At 40.7% G+C, this 13458-nt stretch overlaps 1 protein-coding gene across 4 annotated transcripts in view; it reads left to right on the top strand.

Moving 5' to 3' along the window:
• The first annotated feature begins 2232 nt into the window (after positions 1-2232).
• Positions 2233-13458, top strand: part of LOC110533560 (ETS transcription factor ERG) — a 77287-nt gene continuing 66061 nt past the window's right edge. The window contains exon 1 of one of the 4 annotated variants that reach the window (XM_021617897.3): positions 2233-2541. The gene's annotated coding sequence lies outside the window, so the exon portion shown is untranslated. The remainder of the gene's footprint in view (positions 2542-13458) is intronic. The other 3 variants (XM_090186250.1, XM_021617896.3, XM_021617894.3) reach the window with 3 other exon arrangements.

Here is a 13458-nt window from a genome sequence, read left to right as displayed (position 1 = left end):
TAGCCAGTGTTCATTTTGCCATCTGGTAGTTGTCAATTCTGCACCACTGTGCTCTGTGTGCCTCAAGCTATCTAGGGGAGGATTTTAATTCCCTAAATATTTCAATTTTGTTTGTTTAGAGGGAAGAATTCTATGTCTGCATTCTTTGTGTACTGTACATAAGAATTGATGTTTGTTTCCATGAATTGACTAAAGTGGAACGACCTCTGCTTGGCTGTCACAAGAAAGTAAATCCTGGCTCAGTCTGCCAATATTATGTTTACTGACTTACTGGGACAATAGATACTTGAAGGAAGGGCACATAAGTGTATCAAGCACACCTTACCTGGATGCATTGCAGGCCTGGGGCAAATTGATGTAAAATGCTTTTAAATATGTCAGGTGCACTTGATTTAGCTTTCTCAGCACAATGGAACCAATAGAATAGTCCCAAAAGTATTAATTCCGCCTTTGACCATCTTGTCTGCCGGTCAAGCTCAAACAAATGCACCACAAGTAATTGAAAGTACTGTATTTAAATAATGTGCAGTCATGCCCTAATATCAGATTACAATATACACTGAGTGTACAAAACATGTTCTTTCCATTATATTTTGTAGACTGACCAAGTGAATCCAGGTGAAAGCTATGATCCCTTATTGATGTCACCTCTCCACTTCAATAAGAAGGATTTTTAAGCCTTGAGACAATTGAGACATGGATTGTGAATGTGTGCCATTTAGAGGGTGAATGGGCAAGACAAAATATTTAAGTGCCTTTGAACGAGGTATGGTAGTAGGTGCCAGCCGCACTGTTTTGAGTGTACTAAGAACTGCAATGAGGCTGGGTTTTTCACGCTCAACAGATTCCCATGTGTATCAAGAATGGTCCACCACCCAACGGTGGACATCCAGCCATCTTGACACAACTGTGGGAAGCATTGGAGTCAACATGGGCAAGCACCCCTGTGGAACGCTTTCTATACCTTGTAGAGTCCATGCCCTGACAAATGGAGGCTGTTCTGAGGGCAAATGGGGGTGCAACTCAATATTAGCAATATGTTCCTAATGTTTTGTACACTATGTGTACTACATTATTCAATATTGAACTATCCTGGTACATTATTGGTGGGTGGATCTTTTCGGAGTAAAAGTGCTCTTTAGATGACCATTAGATTCCTCTGGTGTCTCCCATTTTGATAATGCAAATGATTATAGAGCATCTAAGAAAATATAGACAATTGCCATAAGTTGTTTTTGCACAAGCAACAAGTATAGGGATCAGAATGATTCAGGGTGTTCAAACAGAGGTGGGGTGAGGGGAAGAGGGGGAGGACGGGGCCCTTAGTGCCCATTGCATCTCCCCTGACCCAGACCTGGGGGTCCATGTGTGTGTGTGCGTGTGTGCGTGTGTGTGTGTGTGTGTGTGTGTGTGTGTGTGCGTGCGTGCGTGTGTGTGTGTGTGTGTTTCTTTCATATTCTACCTTTTTTTCCCTCCTCCTCTTCATTTTCTGGCAGACTGAAGGAATGTCTGGGTGCAGAGGGGATTGAGCCTTCACTCGTGGTGCACCATTCTGAAATGAGAGAGGGAAAAAAGAGGGAAAGAGGGAAAGTTAGAGACTAAACCACAGAAATGTAAACATGTCTGGAGCTAAAATAACTTAGCTTTCATTGAAAACACCCCTCTGTCACAAGCAGACTTCTGTGTGCTAGACCCTGTCCAAAACTGTCACCAAAGGCCAGTTTGTTCTGCAGAATGGTATTGTTTTGCAAATAAAAACACAAAAGTATTTTCCCTTTGAAACCTTAAACCTTGAAAACAGAGCGCTGAAGTGGATATTACAAAAATTATTATTATTACAGTGTGTTCTTGCATAATGTAAGATTTGTGATTATTACCATTATTACCATGTTTTTCAATGTTTGACAAATCATTATTTGTAGGCCTATCAATAATTGTGGTTATTTCAATGACAAAAGCCATGCATGTCAGTATGCAAAAATGCATTAAAATGTTTTTTTTTATATGTAAGTCACTGACATTTACATAAATTATTACAAATAATTTTGTGGTCATGTCTTATCATTGGGCCTTTGAATGTATCTTGCTTATTACTGCTGATTATCATTTCTACCACATCTCTGCTCTAAGAGACACTACTGTTTTAATAAAGGAGACCTCTCACCAGGAACCTGATGCTTGACCTCACATCGTGAGGGGGATTCTTTAAGCCTGGAGAGTTAGCAATTTGACACAATTCCTTTATCATTAAAGTCAATTAGCTCTGTCACATGTATTTTACTCCTCAGTTACGACTCTAGCTGCCGACCAACTCTCTCCCTCCCCCATCCATCCATCCAATCTCTCTCTCTGTCTCTTTCTCTCTCTCTCGCTCTCTCTCTTTCTCTCTCGTGCGCAGTTGTATTTTGTGTGTGACTTGCCTCCATTCTCCAATACTTAGTAGTAGATGCAGTTTGGTTGCATTGAAGAGCAGTTCATTGAAACATCGTGGCAGCTTTAGTTTTTCTCACTGACAACGATTCGACGTTTCACGACCAAACCGTAAGTCCAAGCGTTATTATGAAAGCTTTTACAAAGAAAGTTGATGTATTAGGACATGTCGCTTTGCGCCGAAGCTGAGCTGGAAGCTAGCTGTTTAATATCAATGATTAAATTATTATGTTTGCTATCACAAATTTTTTATGAAAAAGTTTTTGTGAACTTAAGGAAGGGGTTGCATTGAGTATTCTCAATGATGATGCATGATGCTCTGAAGTGATGGTCCGTGAGTGACAGTTGACAGGTAGGATATTTTGGTCACTCCCGGATGAGAAGGCTACATTTATGGCAGACCTTTTAATCAAACCATTACAAAGCACAGGAAAGAAGGAAAGAAATTATAGAAATGGGTGATGCAATACTGACAAAAGTTGTTGTGTTGTGGTTATGGTAATTGTGAGCTAATAGTGTATAATTTTTTATCAACAATATGAATGATTGTTCACCACTTACTGTTTTATCCCACAGCCGTCCTTTTTGTTGTTTTGCCTTCTTACCTCTGTGTTTACATGTGTAGGCCCTATCTTTTTTACTTCTATTTTGTATAATTTTCTACTATTGTTTTCTGCTGACTTTATAAGTATCCTGTGGCCTACTATACAGAAACTATTGTCATTTTGCTGACACTTTTCTCCAAAGCGACTTAAACCACTGTCGCTATTGACATTGATTCAGTATATCACTGCACACTCTTGGCCAGGTCATTATTGTAAAAGACAATGTTCTCAATAATCTACCAGGATAAATGAATAATAATACTTTTCTTTAGTGTTAGTCTGAGACTCTTAAATATTAGTCTCATGCTCTCTGTTAATTGATCTATATTTCTCCTGGATTGAAGGAAAGGGCCTTGCTTAATCTTGGAATGGGCTTGATCCAACCATGCTCCAACCATAGACATTACACATTAAGACAATTACATCTTTAATTTACCTGTTCAATAATGAGTTCAGTTAATCAGCTACTTTTATAATGAACACAATATAGTATTGACACACCTTTTGTAATTAAGCTTTCATTGCCGAATCACAAATAATTAAATCAATTTAGAATTAAATCTACACAGTGATTTAAAAATGTTATCAACCGCTTATAAACCACCAAAAGGGTAGAACTAGCTCACCTGCTTTTACTCTATGATTTGACTACTACATGTTCAATGTTCTTTTGCAAAACATATTTAAAAAGGAATAGTTTCACCGTATTAAAATTAGAGTTCAGGTCACGTAAGAGGGTGGACCTTAAAATGAGGGACAAATGTAAAAAAATTAATATAAGTAATAATCTTCTGAAATTACTTTGTCAAAGCAACAAAATAACTAGGGCTTTACAATGATGGTGATTTTGGGGTTAAGTGGGTTAAACATTTTGGGTTAAGTGAATCTTCCTAGAAGTCACAGAGGGTGCACAGAAGGACATGTCAAAATGCTGAATTTTAGCACCTAAGCAAGTCTTTATTCATAGAAAAAAAATCTGATTTATTGAATTCTCCATGTGGTCTATAGTAAATGGCACTTCATTTAATATAACAGGCTTTTCAAATGCAATATTGGTACACAATTTCCACAATATCAAAGGGACGCAAAAGGCACTCTTTTCATGGAACGACCCAAAAAGCAACTTCTCTGGTTGAAAACATTGATATTTGTCAGAAACATTTATTCCAGTGCCAAAATTGACTAAACAGTATAAGTAGGATAATTTTGGTAATAAAGTCAGTATATTCCAAAACAGAGTTCTGACTGATGTTGTCATGACTTACATGAGGGTTGGGCTTGAATTACAATCATGCTCACTTGCCCAATAACACGGCATTGTACAGCTGCGAGGATTGCGCTCTATCCAATCATATCAGCGAACCTCCAGACAGTGAGACAGACCTGCCCAATACGCAGCACCTCTGACTCTGACTTGTTTACATAAGACAACATATCGCCAGGGAGCCCATAGGCTTTAGGGTGCACTAAGCAAGATTTGGTTGGGAGGCTCCCCCACCTCTCAGGCAAAACATTTTAGTGCCCCCCCCCCTCTTGGCAGTGTATCATTTGTTTTGCAATGGTAAAGATAATTTCCTACAATTCTACACATTTTGTCATGAGGAGGATAAATAGTTTCAGGTTTAAAGCTAATTTCCTGCAGTTCTACACATTTTGCCTTGGCGCGGTGAGAAACTTTTCCAGTTTAAAACAAATTTCCTGCAATTCTACACATTTTACCATGACTTATGCCATGTTCATATGATATCTGAGCGAGTGACTAACAAAATCAATGGGGCCCCCTGGTGGTCAATGCTAGATTACCTTACCTAGCTATCAAAAAAATTGCACCTTGGCTATTCTACTTTTATAACTCTCAACAGTAAGTTGAGACCCCTGACTGAGTTTCTTTTTTAGGTCAGGCCCCCTAGCGGCCGAGGGGCCCTATAGCCTACTGTTATGTTGAAAGAACAAGGGGCGGACAAGAATTCAGCATTTTATGCTGAATAATTCCACCTCAGACATTTTATTCACACCAGCCCACTGTGCGCTCCGCCAACTCACCCCCCCCCCCCAAATCAGGAGTAATCATGGACGGATCCCAAATTATGACTAATCATCTTATAAAGTCATTCACAGTCTTTCTTAAGTATTATAAGTATAATAAATTGACTGCTGAGGTATTCAAGAAATAAGTTGTTTCATCTAATACGTCCAAGCAGGAATAAATTATTATTATTATTTTGATGTGCAACCTAATCCAGGGATTGTCATGAATTTTAGGTTGACAATTAGACTATAGTTGCTATATTTTACTGTCAAAATAGAACTCCAGAATTTCCAGAATGTTTTGTTTTGTTCAATATAGATGAATTACATACATCTTTATGCGCACTAACTAATATCATAGGCTTATTCATTTTGGTTTTAACAACTCAAAACACTTTAAATAGACAGCTAACTCTAAATATAAAACCCACTGCGCGTAGCCAAGTATTCATCCAACAGTAAACGTAATGTCATAAAAACATTTTTTTTTAGTTGCAGGCTACTACCCACGAGACCTATAGGCCTATACCCTCACACGTGCCGCTCCATATCTCAAATATCAAATTACTTGGTTGTAAAATAGTTGCTATTGAACTGAATATTGAGAGTTAAGAAATATAAATTATACCCACAGAAAGCCGAGACCCTCCTCTCATCGGCAGGGACAAGGGATGAAGCTTCCAAAGCTCATCACAGCAGCAGGTCCCAGCAAGGGCACAGGATCAGGGGCAGAGCAGACACCTTCATTACAGGAGGATATTGCACTTTACTGTTTGACCAAATCATGGTTTTATCTGCCCAAAACATTTGAAGACACACTTTCAGTTTTTTACGATCTATGATCTTGGCTGTCTAACTGATGACAGAGACGAACTAGGTCTCTTTGCTGATGCCTTGTCAATATTCCAAATTTCAAAAACCATTCGCGAGCATCTTGTGACCCGCCACGACCTGTTTTGTAACATGATTCCCTATGAAACACTGCCAGACAGACACACACTCTGGTAATAGATAATGAGAAAGTTGTAACAACAAAATGTCACCGAAGCACAAGTGACCACTTGCCAGTGACTTGATAAGATGATTTAGCTAATGTGGCCGGCCTGCCTGCTCAATGTGCATGCTAGCTAGTAGTAGATAGCTTCATTGACAAACACAGAGATGGAACAGCTAGCTAGTGATTTTGGGCACTGATAAACAGTGTGTAGCAGCTTGTGCCTCATTTACGAAAGTTTGACAGCTTGCTGATGATTACGTTTTAGACGTTTTTAGAAATCAGTCCTGAGCGCAGCCAGCAGCAGTTGACTTGATACTGTTGACTTGATACTGTCTGCAGTGCACTGACTTTTTCATGCACATTTTTTTACTTCAGAAAACTGCACCAAACACCTCAGCTAGATGTAAAATTGTGAGACTAAGACCTCCTCGGCAAAATTCATTACAGATTTCTTGATTTATCTTAGATTAATTTGGACTATTTTGAGGAAGTGGTAGTGGCTATGTTGTTGCTACCGCGACTCAAGAGGGACAAACAACAGTAACTGCCAGGATACGATAAAGCGAACATAACACACCCACATTGAACCACACCCCCAAGACTCAAATACATTTTTACATAATGAGAAGCAGAAAAACACATGCGGAATCAGCCGCTCTTTCAAGCCCATTTGACAACACACACACGCACGCACGCACGCACACACACACACTCCTGACCATTATGCATAATTAAATCATTTACTGCTGTTTTGTAAGCTTATGTCTTGGTGATTTATGTGGTGGGGATCATTTTTGCAACATCTGGTTTGCTCCTCTATCGTATCAAAATTTAGATCACCATTCCAAAGGCAACATTTAACATTGGGTTGCCAGGTCTTTTCCAGCCCATTTGTCACATCTTCTGAGTTCGATTTTGGCTGAACATTTACCCAGCATAGTCTTTGTTTTTGTGTGAAAGAACTGATCCAATAATCCAACAAAGTGCACATGTTGGGAAAATATTCAATGTCGTTTTTTCATTTACACCTAATTCCAAATATGTTACTTTTCTTACCTGCCATTAAAATAACTCATTGTGAGAGGTGTTGATATCTTTTATCTGCCAAAATATTTCCTCCACTTCAAATGGAAAATCCATTGAAGCAGAGCCATCAGCATTCACAAAAGACATCATAATTTGCGGTTAATGTCATATCGATGCATTTTTAAAAATTGTATAAATGTTTATGTAAATTGTTATAGCCAGTCAATGGTTATTAGTGATTTAAGCTTCACACATAATACTACATGTATGTGTACCATCCAGGGGTGGAATTAGGTAAAAATCACTCCAAGCACTCACCACTGTCAGGGCACCTGGCAGACAGCTTAACCAATCTAACCCCTGTTATGCTCCAGCCGCCCCAACCTCGATATTGAGTAACATATGAGTGAGTGGTTGGGCTGGTGATGGTGAGGAAGGTGTGATGCGAGTGTTGAGAGGTGTGGTGTGGCTGTGGTGATATTTAGTCCTCGTTGCCTGTGGGGCTGCTTTGACTCATATTGGCCCCCCAACACACCCTCTATCATTTAGTCTAGCCTAGCTCTTTCCTCACCTCAGCCACAGGCCTGTCTGGTCACCCACAAGCTGTGGCACAGTAGTGGAAAGGAAGGGTGCAGAGGACATGAGAGGGGCCCAGGATGGTCCTCATACATTAGAAATACAGTAATGATAGTGTGTATAAAAGGATTGAGTCTGTCTGGTTATGGGAATGCATTTACTGTCAGGGTTGTTGGTTCAATGTCACAGGGAGAGCGAGAGAGAAAGAGAGAAGCGGGAGAGAAAGAGAGACCCACTTTCTATCATTATACAGAGGAGATGATATCGTCCTCTATCACTGGTATAGATTAACAATTGGTTAATAGAATAGACAGGGCTTAGCAGCCAATGTTAAATTACGAAGATCAGAACAAATACTGTAATGGCCGTTTTCATTGGGCTAAAGAAGGAGCCAAACTTGTTGATGTTAAATGTTTCTTACGTGAATTATTGTTTTTTTTTGTCAGAATAGGAATATGGAAACGGTATTTCTTACAATTATAGCTTGAAGTGTCCTCTTCTGCTGAAGTGATGTGGGCTGGGTCTTCGCCACATCTTTGTGCTGAGCAGAGTAAAGGCAGTCTAAGGCCTTCTAGTCCTCACTGACACCACATCCTGTACTGTGTGTGTGCATGCATGCAAGTGTGTGTGTGTGTGTGTGTGTGTGTGTGTGTGTGTGTATGTGTATGTGTGTGTGTGTGTGTGTGTGTGTGTGTGTGTGTGTGTGTGTGTGTGTGTGTGTGTGTGTGTGCAAAAGAGAGTGAATTAAGGTACGGCTATGTTACAGAAAAAGAGCAGTAGAATCTTCAGAGTCACAGCCATACAGTAGTACAATGTGAATATATGTATGTGTGTCAGTGTAGCTGTTTGAATGTGAACATGCACGTATATTTATGTGTGAAATGAAGAGCAGCAGTGTCGCAGCCGGCCACTGTGACACATTGCAGGCAGCTACAGTATAAAAGCGGAGGAATGACTCTGTACACGGCCATAAAGGCCAGGCCTGGCTGAACCACTAGGAAGGAATGACTTGCCCCTGCACAGACACAGCACAGGCATGGTTGGCTAATTGAAAACGTGTGTGTGTGTGACGTGTGTGTGTATGATTGAGTGTGAGTGCAGTGTGATCCTGTATGTGCATAAGTGTGAGCGAGACATCGCACAAGTATGAGTCTGTCTGTGCTCATGGCGATATGTTCACCAGTTGTTTTGCAACACCAACGTCCCTTACCCTGTACCCCTCTACCCCAGCTTCACCATCCACATGAACCAGGGCCAGTGCTTTTGTTTTTGTTCAGCAAGCTGCAATTTCTTCACCCAGAGACTGCAAATGAAACCATCCCGCAAATCTTCCATTATAGTTAGTAAAACCTAATTTTAGATATCCTGCTCAGCACATCGTCGTGGCTAATTGCTAGCATACTTGCAAGAGGGGGCCCGAGCCATTACGAGGGCAGTGGCTGTGCCGAGGGTGTGACGTGCTCGGGGGCCATGGTAAACCATGGTAAAGAGGTGCTTTATGGGCTGCCCCTCGCCCGTTAAAAACCTTTTATCACGTGGTAAACTTGCTGGACCACACGAGTGTACACTGAGCTTACCGGTCAACTCAGTAACCACAGGACTGATGGTCATCTTAATATGTATTTGTGTTTTTATTTATTATGCCAAGGCAGCAGCTACTCTTCCTGGGGTCCAGCAAAATAAAGGCAGTTACACATTTTTTACAACAATACAATAAATTCACAACAGATTTCACAACATATTAAGTGTGTGCCCTCAGGCCCCTACTCTACTACCACATATCGACAACACAAAATCCATGTGTACATGTGTGTATAGTGTGTATTGTATTGTGTGTTTGCATGCATGTGTCTGTGTTTATGTTTGTGTTGCTTCACAGTCCCTGCTGTTCCATATTTGTATCTGTTTTTTAAATCTAATTTTACTACTTGCATGAGTTACTTGATGTGGAATAGAGTTCCATGTAGTCATGGCTCTATCTAGTACTGTGCGCCTCCCATAGTCTGTTCTGGACTTGGGGACTGTGAAGAGACCTCTGGTAGCATGTCTTGTGGGGTATACATGGGTGTCCTAGCTGTGTGCTAGTAGTCAAACCAAATCAAATCAAATTGATTTATATAGCCCTTCGTACATCAGCTGATATCTCAAAGCGCTGTACAGAAACCCAGCCTAAAACCCCAAACAGCAAGCAATGCAGGTGCAGAAGCACGGTGGCTAGGAAAAACTCCCATGTAGTCTAAACAGACAGCTCGGTGCATTCAGCATGTTAATACCTCTCACAAATACGAGTAGTGATGAAGTCAATCTCTCCTCCACTTTGAGCCAGGAGAGATTAACATGCATATTATTAATGTTAGCTCTCTGTGTACATCCAAATGCCAGCCGTGCTTCCCTGTTCTGAGCCAATTGCAATTTTCCTAAGTCCCTCTTTGTGGCACCTGATCACATGACTGAACAGCAGTCCAGGTGCGACAAAACTAGGGCCTGTAGGACCTGCCTTGTTGATAAAAAGGCAGAGCATCGCTTTATAATGGACATACTTCAGCCAATCTTAGCTACTGTTGTATCAACATCTTTTGACCATGACAGTTTACAATCCAGGGTTACTCCAAGCAGTATCTTCATCTCAACAGCTCAATTTCTACATTATATATTACAATATTTAGTTGAGGTTTATGCTTTAGTGAATGATTTGTCTCAAATACAATGCTTTTAGTTTTTGAAATATTTAGGACTAACTTATTCCTTGCCACCCATTCTGAAACTTACTGCAGCTCTTTGTTAAGTGTTGCAGTCGTTTCAGTCGCTGTGGTAGCTGATGTGTATAGTGTTGAGTCATCCGCATACATAGACACATAGACGCTTTACTGGCACGTCGTTAGTAAATATTTAAAAAGTAAGGGGCCTAGACAGCTGCCCTGGGGAATTCCTGATTCTACCTGGATTTCCATTAAACAACACTCTCTGTGTTCTGTTAGACAAGTAACTCTTTATCCACAATATAGCAGGGGGTGAAAAAGCCATAACACATGTGTTTTTCCAGCAACAGATCGATAATGTCAACAGCAGCACTGAAGTCTAACAAAACACTCCCCACAATCATTTTATCATCAATTTCTCTCAGCCAATCATCAGTAATTTAAACAGCTACACCTCCACCTTTGGCATTTCGGTCATTTCTGTAGATCAAAGTGAGTTTCAGAGATTGTCAGAATATGAATGTCATCTGTTACTAGCAAATTATTGATTTCATGAACCTTGTTTCTTAAGCAACAAATGTTAATGTGGGCTATTTTTAACACTTTTCTGGGATGCTTGATTGTTTTTCTTTCTTTACAGGGAAGCTTAGCAGAGGTAGACATGCTCGGGTTATTTATGCACACAGTGAACTTCCTGCTAGGGCACACCACCTCAGTTCTAACAGTATAACCTTGGTTAATAGGCATATGATTACTGCATACAATAGGTGTAGGATCAGCAGAGGCAGTAAGAGGGACATCAATTAGGTTACTTACATGGTGTCTTCCAACACCCCTGGGATAATGTACATTTGCTGAAGCATTCTTACAACTCAGCGACACAATGGTAGCGATTAAATGAGCTGGGCTTGGGTCATTAAATAGTCATTGTCTCAACACAGCCTTACAAGATTTGGGTGGGTCCCAACCTCCTTATAATACAAGCTTTGTTTCCAGAAGGTATCAAAATTGTCAATAAATGTTACACCCACAGAGCTGCAATAGTCTCATAGCCAGTTATAGAGGGATAAAAAGTCTGCTGAACCGTTCAATGCCACGAGGGCAGAGGGGGGCCAGATATTATGGGGCGTTTGTTGGTGTCAAGTAGTGACCCAATAATTTATTTAAAATCCATCTTCAGATGTTCTGAGCTGCCGTTCATAATGTCATTCAACCCCACATGAACCATAACAGTATCAGCCCCCGGTGACTGACTCACAGCCCCGGAGAGCAACTTGGTGATATCCTGAACTTTTGCCCCAGGAAAACAAAAAGTGTTTGCCCCAGGTACAGATACAGTGGGGAGAACAAGTATTTGATACACTGCCGATTTAGCAGGTTTTCCTACATACAAAGCATTTAGAGGTCTGTAATTTTTATCATAGGTACACTTCAACTGTGAGAGACGGAATCTAAAACAAAAATCCAGAAAATCACATAGATTTTTAAGTAATTAATTTGCATTTTATTGCCCTTACCATTTTTTATTGCCCTTACCAGCGCCTCTACAACTGTGTTGTTGTCTGTCTCTCATTGAATGTGAAGCGCGAGAGAGAAGTGCAGGGGGGCGGGTGATGGCTGGGTCGGTTGTCCGTGGCAGGTCGCCGGCTGTTCCTAGCTACGCACTGGCCCGTCTGCGTGTTAGCGTTCCTAGCTACACACCGGGCCCGGCTGTGCTTGACACAGCCTCTCAGAGTTGTGTCGGGCATGTCCCCGGTGTCTGTAGTCGTGGGGGATACAAAACATACAGTTACATCATGTACTGGCCAACAACTGGAGTCACACTCACACGCTGGAAATAAGCACTTTCCTTTAGTAGTTTTATAAAGAGCGTTGTATGAATTGAGCTCTGGTTATTCAGGTACTAAAGCGTCCGGGGTGAAAAAGTTGAATGAAAGAAGTTGAGCGAGGAAAAAAACTCATGATTATTAAAAGTAAAAAACAAAAAGTTTGGCAGGTAGCCAAGTTGCAACAAACAGCACAGCCGCACGACAACGCGGAAGTGTGACGTTTTCCCACTGTGAACAGAGCTGTGGTTTTGCAAAGCAGGAGCAAAACAAGAGGGTCACCTTAATGACAGCACTGACTGTCATTTTAATGAGCGGTTGATGTCAATAGTTTAGACCCCAAAACCAACCAATTGACTCATCTTGAATGAGTTTCCGTAAAGGTATTGTTACTTTGGCCCTGTTTTTCAGCAGTGGTATGGTGTAGATGGTGATTTGAGTTTGTGATTTGAAACACTTTGTTAGCATAATCATCACCATTCTCATAGTGGAAGTATAAATAGTCTCCACTAGACAAACAAGTAAAATAAATCAATGTTGGGACCACAGAAAAAACGATGAATGGCTTGCAATGATGTAGACTATCCAGCCTACTCAGGGCTATTCAGACAAGTTCATATACTGTACGGTATATCACAACATAGAGATTAAGTTGGTTTCCACTCATATGGAAAATACAATTTGGCAGCGAAGAGAATGTAGTACATGGAAATGTACAGAGCTGATTTACTGTAGAAGTGAAAGTTCAGTCAGATATGAATAATCTACTTTGCTGGAATATACTGAGTGAGTGAGTGAGTGAGTGAGTGAGTGAGAGAGAGAGGAGGAGAGCTCACCCCACCTGCAAGTAATCACCTCCTTTCACAGCAGGGTCTCTCTCTCTTTCTCTCTCTCCCTCCTCTGTAGTGGACATGTTCTATTGGATCGGTAGGGAAGTACAAAGACATGCCGCCTGTCATCAAGCCGCCTGCTACTACCCGAGAACCACGTTTCTTAAGGGGAATGATACCAGAGAATATCCCATATTATATTGTAGCCGTAACTAGGGTGGTCCTTTACCTGTACCATTTTTTGATTGTCCCATAGAAATAAATATATAAATATACACATGCATACATGCATACTAATAAACATGTGTTTATTAGTAATGAGGGGACAAATCGATACCGTTACATATCGGGAAAGTATTTTTGACGATATATCAATCGTGTCGTTTTGACAAAAGCACAATATTATTTTTGCACTATTTGGTTGTACCTGCACCAAAACTA

Source organism: Oncorhynchus mykiss, chromosome 10 (assembly GCF_057628025.1).
Source record: "Oncorhynchus mykiss isolate SJ-2025 chromosome 10, ASM5762802v1, whole genome shotgun sequence".
Taxonomy (NCBI): domain Eukaryota; kingdom Metazoa; phylum Chordata; class Actinopteri; order Salmoniformes; family Salmonidae; genus Oncorhynchus; species Oncorhynchus mykiss.
This window is presented reverse-complemented; position numbering and strand designations above follow the sequence as displayed.